The 6,717-nt window shown below is 39.2% G+C and overlaps 1 long non-coding RNA gene across 3 annotated transcripts in view; it reads left to right on the top strand.

Annotated features, from left to right (window-relative positions):
• Window positions 1–6,309, top strand: part of LOC137637158 (uncharacterized) — a 64,385-nt gene extending 58,076 nt beyond the window's left edge. For all 3 annotated transcript variants that reach the window (XR_011043429.1, XR_011043427.1, XR_011043428.1), the window contains exon 3: window positions 6,066–6,309. This is a non-coding gene — a long non-coding RNA (uncharacterized lncRNA). The remainder of the gene's footprint in view (window positions 1–6,065) is intronic.
• Window positions 6,310–6,717: the final 408 nt, after the last annotated feature.

Genomic DNA, 6,717 nt, shown 5'->3' on the forward strand with positions numbered 1-6,717 from the left:
CAACAGAAATGTTTTTCCCCCTTCCAAGAACTGATACACCAAAACTAGGCCATCCACTTCCCTGTTACATTTGCTCCTGTTAATAGAACCATTTTAATCTCTGGCATTATTTTTCCCCATGAACAACAGAAATGTTTTTCCCCCATGGACAACAGAAATGTTTTTCCCCCTTCCAAGAACTGATACACCAAAACTAGGCCATCCACTTCCCTGTTACATTTGCTCCTGTTAATAGAACCATTTTAATCTCTGGCATTATTTTTCCCCATGAACAACAGAAATGGTTTTCCCCCATGGACAACAGAAATGTTTTTCTCCCTTCCAAGAACTGATACACCAAAACTAGGCCATCCACTTCCCTGTTACATTTGCTCCTGTTAATAGAACCATTTTAATCTCTGGCATTCTTTTTCCCCATGAACAACAGAAATGTTTTTCCCCCATGGACAACAGAAATGTTTTTCCCCCATGGACAACAGAAATGTTTTTCCCCCTTCCAAGAACTGATACACCAAAACTAGGCCATCCACTTCCCTGTTACATTTGCTCCTGTTAATAGAACCATTTTAATCTCTGGCATTCTTTTTCCCCATGAACAACAGAAATGGTTTTCCCCCATGGACAACAGAAATGTTTTTCTCCCTTCCAAGAACTGATACACCAAAACTAGGCCATCCACTTCCCTGTTACATTTGCTCCTGTTAATAGAACCATTTTAATCTCTGGCATTCTTTTTCCCCATGAACAACAGAAATGTTTTTCCCCCATGGACAACAGAAATGTTTTCCCCCCATGGACAACAGAAATGTTTTTCCCCCTTCCAAGAACTGATACACCAAAACTAGGCCATCCACTTCCCTGTTACATTTGCTCCTGTTAATAGAACCATTTTAATCTCTGGCATTCTTTTTCCCCATGAACAACAGAAATGGTTTTCCCCCATGGACAACAGAAATGTTTTTCCCCCTTCCAAGAACTGATACACCAAAACTAGGCCATCCACTTCCCTGTTACATTTGCTCCTGTTAATAGAACCATTTTAATCTCTGTCATTCTTTTTCCCCATGAACAACAGAAATGGTTTTCCCCCATGGACAACAGAAATGTTTTTCCCCCTTCCAAGAACTGATACACCAAAACTAGGCCATCCACTTCCCTGTTACATTTGCTCCTGTTAATAGAACCATTTTAATCTCTGGCATTCTTTTTCCCCATGAACAACAGAAATGGTTTTCCCCCATGGACAACAGAAATGTTTTTCTCCCTTCCAAGAACTGATACACCAAAACTAGGCCATCCACTTCCCTGTTACATTTGCTCCTGTTAATAGAACCATTTTAATCTCTGGCATTCTTTTTCCCCATGAACAACAGAAATGTTTTTCCCCCATGGACAACAGAAATGTTTTTCCCCCATGGACAACAGAAATGTTTTTCCCCCTTCCAAGAACTGATACACCAAAACTAGGCCATCCACTTCCCTGTTACATTTGCTCCTGTTAATAGAACCATTTTAATCTCTGGCATTCTTTTTCCCCATGAACAACAGAAATGGTTTTCCCCCATGGACAACAGAAATGTTTTTCTCCCTTCCAAGAACTGATACACCAAAACTAGGCCATCCACTTCCCTGTTACATTTGCTCCTGTTAATAGAACCATTTTAATCTCTGGCATTCTTTTTCCCCATGAACAACAGAAATGTTTTTCCCCCATGGACAACAGAAATGTTTTTCCCCCATGGACAACAGAAATGTTTTTCCCCCTTCCAAGAACTGATACACCAAAACTAGGCCATCCACTTCCCTGTTACATTTGCTCCTGTTAATAGAACCATTTTAATCTCTGGCATTCTTTTTCCCCATGAACAACAGAAATGGTTTTCCCCCATGGACAACAGAAATGTTTTTCTCCCTTCCAAGAACTGATACACCAAAACTAGGCCATCCACTTCCCTGTTACATTTGCTCCTGTTAATAGAACCATTTTAATCTCTGGCATTATTTTTCCCCATGAACAACAGAAATGGTTTTCCCCCATGGACAACAGAAATGTTTTTCTCCCTTCCAAGAACTGATACACCAAAACTAGGCCATCCACTTCCCTGTTACATTTGCTCCTGTTAATAGAACCATTTTAATCTCTGGCATTCTTTTTCCCCATGAACAACAGAAATGTTTTTCCCCCATGGACAACAGAAATGTTTTTCTCCCTTCCAAGAACTGATACACCAAAACTAGGCCATCCACTTCCCTGTTACATTTGCTCCTGTTAATAGAACCATTTTAATCTCTGGCATTCTTTTTCCCCATGAACAACAGAAATGTTTTTCCCCCATGGACAACAGAAATGTTTTTCCCCCATGGACAACAGAAATGTTTTTCCCCCTTCCAAGAACTGATACACCAAAACTAGGCCATCCACTTCCCTGTTACATTTGCTCCTGTTAATAGAACCATTTTAATCTCTGGCATTCTTTTTCCCCATGAACAACAGAAATGGTTTTCCCCCATGGACAACAGAAATGTTTTTCTCCCTTCCAAGAACTGATACACCAAAACTAGGCCATCCACTTCCCTGTTACATTTGCTCCTGTTAATAGAACCATTTTAATCTCTGGCATTCTTTTTCCCCATGAACAACAGAAATGGTTTTCCCCCATGGACAACAGAAATGTTTTTCTCCCTTCCAAGAACTGATACACCAAAACTAGGCCATCCACTTCCCTGTTACATTTGCTCCTGTTAATAGAACCATTTTAATCTCTGGCATTCTTTTTCCCCATGAACAACAGAAATGTTTTTCCCCCATGGACAACAGAAATGTTTTTCCCCCATGGACAACAGAAATGTTTTTCCCCCTTCCAAGAACTGATACACCAAAACTAGGCCATCCACTTCCCTGTTACATTTGCTCCTGTTAATAGAACCATTTTAATCTCTGGCATTCTTTTTCCCCATGAACAACAGAAATGGTTTTCCCCCATGGACAACAGAAATGTTTTTCTCCCTTCCAAGAACTGATACACCAAAACTAGGCCATCCACTTCCCTGTTACATTTGCTCCTGTTAATAGAACCATTTTAATCTCTGGCATTCTTTTTCCCCATGAACAACAGAAATGGTTTTCCCCCATGGACAACAGAAATGTTTTTCTCCCTTCCAAGAACTGATACACCAAAACTAGGCCATCCACTTCCCTGTTACATTTGCTCCTGTTAATAGAACCATTTTAATCTCTGTCATTCTTTTTCCCCATGAACAACAGAAATGGTTTTCCCCCATGGACAACAGAAATGTTTTTCCCCCATGGACAACAGAAATGTTTTTCCCCCTTCCAAGAACTGATACACCAAAACTAGGCCATCCACTTCCCTGTTACATTTGCTCCTGTTAATAGAACCATTTTAATCTCTGGCATTCTTTTTCCCCATGAACAACAGAAATGGTTTTCCCCCATGGACAACAGAAATGTTTTTCCCCCATGGACAACAGAAATGTTTTTCCCCCTTCCAAGAACTGATACACCAAAACTAGGCCATCCACTTCCCTGTTACATTTGCTCCTGTTAATAGAACCATTTTAATCTCTGTCATTCTTTTTCCCCATGAACAACAGAAATGTTTTTCTCCCTTCCAAGAACTGATACACCAAAACTAGGCCATCCACTTCCCTGTTACATTTGCTCCTGTTAATAGAACCATTTTAATCTCTGGCATTCTTTTTCCCCATGAACAACAGAAATGGTTTTCCCCCATGGACAACAGAAATGTTTTTCCCCCATGGACAACAGAAATGTTTTTCCCCCTTCCAAGAACTGATACACCAAAACTAGGCCATCCACTTCCCTGTTACATTTGCTCCTCTTAATAGAACCATTTTAATCTCTGTCATTCTTTTTCCCCATGAACAACAGAAATGGTTTTCCCCCATGGACAACAGAAATGTTTTTCCCCCATGGACAACAGAAATGTTTTTCCCCCTTCCAAGAACTGATACACCAAAACTAGGCCATCCACTTCCCTGTTACATTTGCTCCTGTTAATAGAACCATTTTAATCTCTGGCATTCTTTTTCCCCATGAACAACAGAAATGGTTTTCCCCCATGGACAACAGAAATGTTTTTCCCCCATGGACAACAGAAATGTTTTTCCCCCTTCCAAGAACTGATACACCAAAACTAGGCCATCCACTTCCCTGTTACATTTGCTCCGGTTAATAGAACCATTTTAATCTCTGGCATTCTTTTTCCCCATGAACAACAGAAATGGTTTTCCCCCATGGACAACAGAAATGTTTTTCCCCCATGGACAACAGAAATGTTTTTCCCCCTTCCAAGAACTGATACACCAAAACTAGGCCATCCACTTCCCTGTTACATTTGCTCCTGTTAATAGAACCATTTTAATCTCTGGCATTCTTTTTCCCCATGAACAACAGAAATGGTTTTCCCCCATGGACAACAGAAATGTTTTTCCCCCATGGACAACAGAAATGTTTTTCCCCCTTCCAAGAACTGATACACCAAAACTAGGCCATCCACTTCCCTGTTACATTTTCTCCTGTTAATAGAACCATTTTAATCTCTGTCATTCTTTTTCCCCATGGACAACAGATATGTTTTCCTTCTTCCATGAACTTATACACCGAAACTAGGCCATCCACTTCCCTCTGCCATATTTGCCTCGGTTATTAAAAAGAATTCCTATAATGATTAGTGACACTACGTACATGTATGCATTATATTTGGTATACAGTTTTGTACTGAACTGCGTCTCCATACCTTTATATGCAGGATATGTATATACCTACATCCATGACCATACTTTTAGCCTCATATTCAATTTCCAATAGTATTGTTTTATACATTGTATCCTTTCATCTTTATTCCCCTTTTCTAGTAGGCCTATTTGAAAATTCTTACAGTCCTTAGTTGTACAATTTACAATATTTCAACTCTACCTAGAATCATATCTCCCTAGTACCTGGTTTCGTTACTTACAATTTTGTTTGTGATATTAAAGTTTTCTCTCCTTTTTTCAGATACATATTCCAGTACTATCATATGTTTTATTGTTATCACTCGAACATCATCACATACATTACAGTGATATATTACTTATTTCTGTTTCTCTTATTTAGTTTTATGGGCATCTGGGTTGAAACCTTAATTTTTGGTCCCCGTCCCCTTTTCATTTTGTCTTCTGCTAAAACTTAGTCTTTCTCTCTCATGCTATCCTTTTTTAATAACGATTGTACTTCTCACATTTGGCATGAAGCCAAAACCATTTTTTCCTACTGACTGTGGTGCTTCTGTCACAGATTCTGATCCTAACATTTGGTTTTCCTTCAAGTGATTGAAAACATTGATATTTTCCATCTTCTAATAACTGCCCGTCATGTAGTACAACAGTCATACCTCCTCAAATTCTCCCCATTTCATCCTGGCAGAAGCCTGGTATTGAAAATTTAGAACTCTGATCAGGGACACCATCTTTTAGATTTTGTAGAGGACAGATTTGACATGCCTACCACAGACATATCAATACAACATCCAGATAGACTCTTTCCTATCTATAGTTATGACTTGCAAAACAGTCTTCATGAGCCTTAAACACACGTTTATTCCTGGTTTAATAAGTTATAATCTTTGAGCAACTGTAAAGATATCCCTTTCAGAACTCTTCAGTAGCTTAACTCCATTGCCATGTTAGTATAGGACTCTAGTCTGACTCATTATAAACCCCATGTACCTTCAACTCCTTAGATAAAATTGCCACTCTTACCTAGTAATGTTGGTTCAGGATATATGCTATGTTTTTAAATTTCAAGTTAGTAAATTCCTGTTGCAAGATCAATGAATCTCTGGTATTGTTTGAAGTGTTTGTCCTTAAAGACAATAAGCAATGTTTTTCCTTTTGTAAGAATATAACCAAAGTAGGCCATTATCTATCTGCCACATTTCTTCCCTAATAGGTTAAATGTTACAATGCAATGTATATGCATAGTTTATAATACTTGTGGCTTCTTAATAGTCCCCATATTCTGTATGTATGTTTATTTTCAGCCAAGTGATTGAAAATGGAATCCTGATGTAACAGCAGAATTATCGCAAAAGCGGACAGTTGTGGAAGAGAGCAGGAAGGAAAATGGTGAAAGTTGAGCCCTGATACTTGTCATTCCCTGGTAGTAGGTAAAAGGTTCAGAAACCTACGTTTATTTTCAGGTAAGTGGTCGAAAATGGAATCGTGATGTAACAGCAGAATTATCGCAAAAGCGGACAGTTGTGGAAGAGAGCAGGAAGGAAAATGGTGAAAGTTGAGCCCTGATACTTGTCATTCCCTGGTAGTAGGTAAAAGGTTCAGAAACCTACGTTTATTTTCAGGTAAGTGGTCGAAAATGGAATCGTGATGCAACAGCAGAATTATCGCAAAAGCGGACAGTTGTGGAAGAGAGCAGGAAGGAAAATGGTAAAAGAGTAATGAAGAGGTAGCCCTGATACTCGACGTTCCCTGGTAGTAGGTAAAAGGTTCAGAAACCTACGTTTATTTTCAGGTAAGTGGTCGAAAATGGAATCGTGATGTAACAGCAGAATTATCGCAAAAGCGGACAGTTGTGGAAGAGAGCAGGAAGGAAAATGATAAAAGGTGTCAATGAAGGGGGACCCTTGTCGTAGGTTTCTGAACCTATCTGCCCAAAATAGAAATATATATGATATA

The sequence above is a fragment of the Palaemon carinicauda genome, unplaced genomic scaffold (assembly GCF_036898095.1).
Source record: "Palaemon carinicauda isolate YSFRI2023 unplaced genomic scaffold, ASM3689809v2 scaffold56, whole genome shotgun sequence".
Classification (NCBI taxonomy): Eukaryota; Metazoa; Arthropoda; class Malacostraca; order Decapoda; family Palaemonidae; genus Palaemon; species Palaemon carinicauda.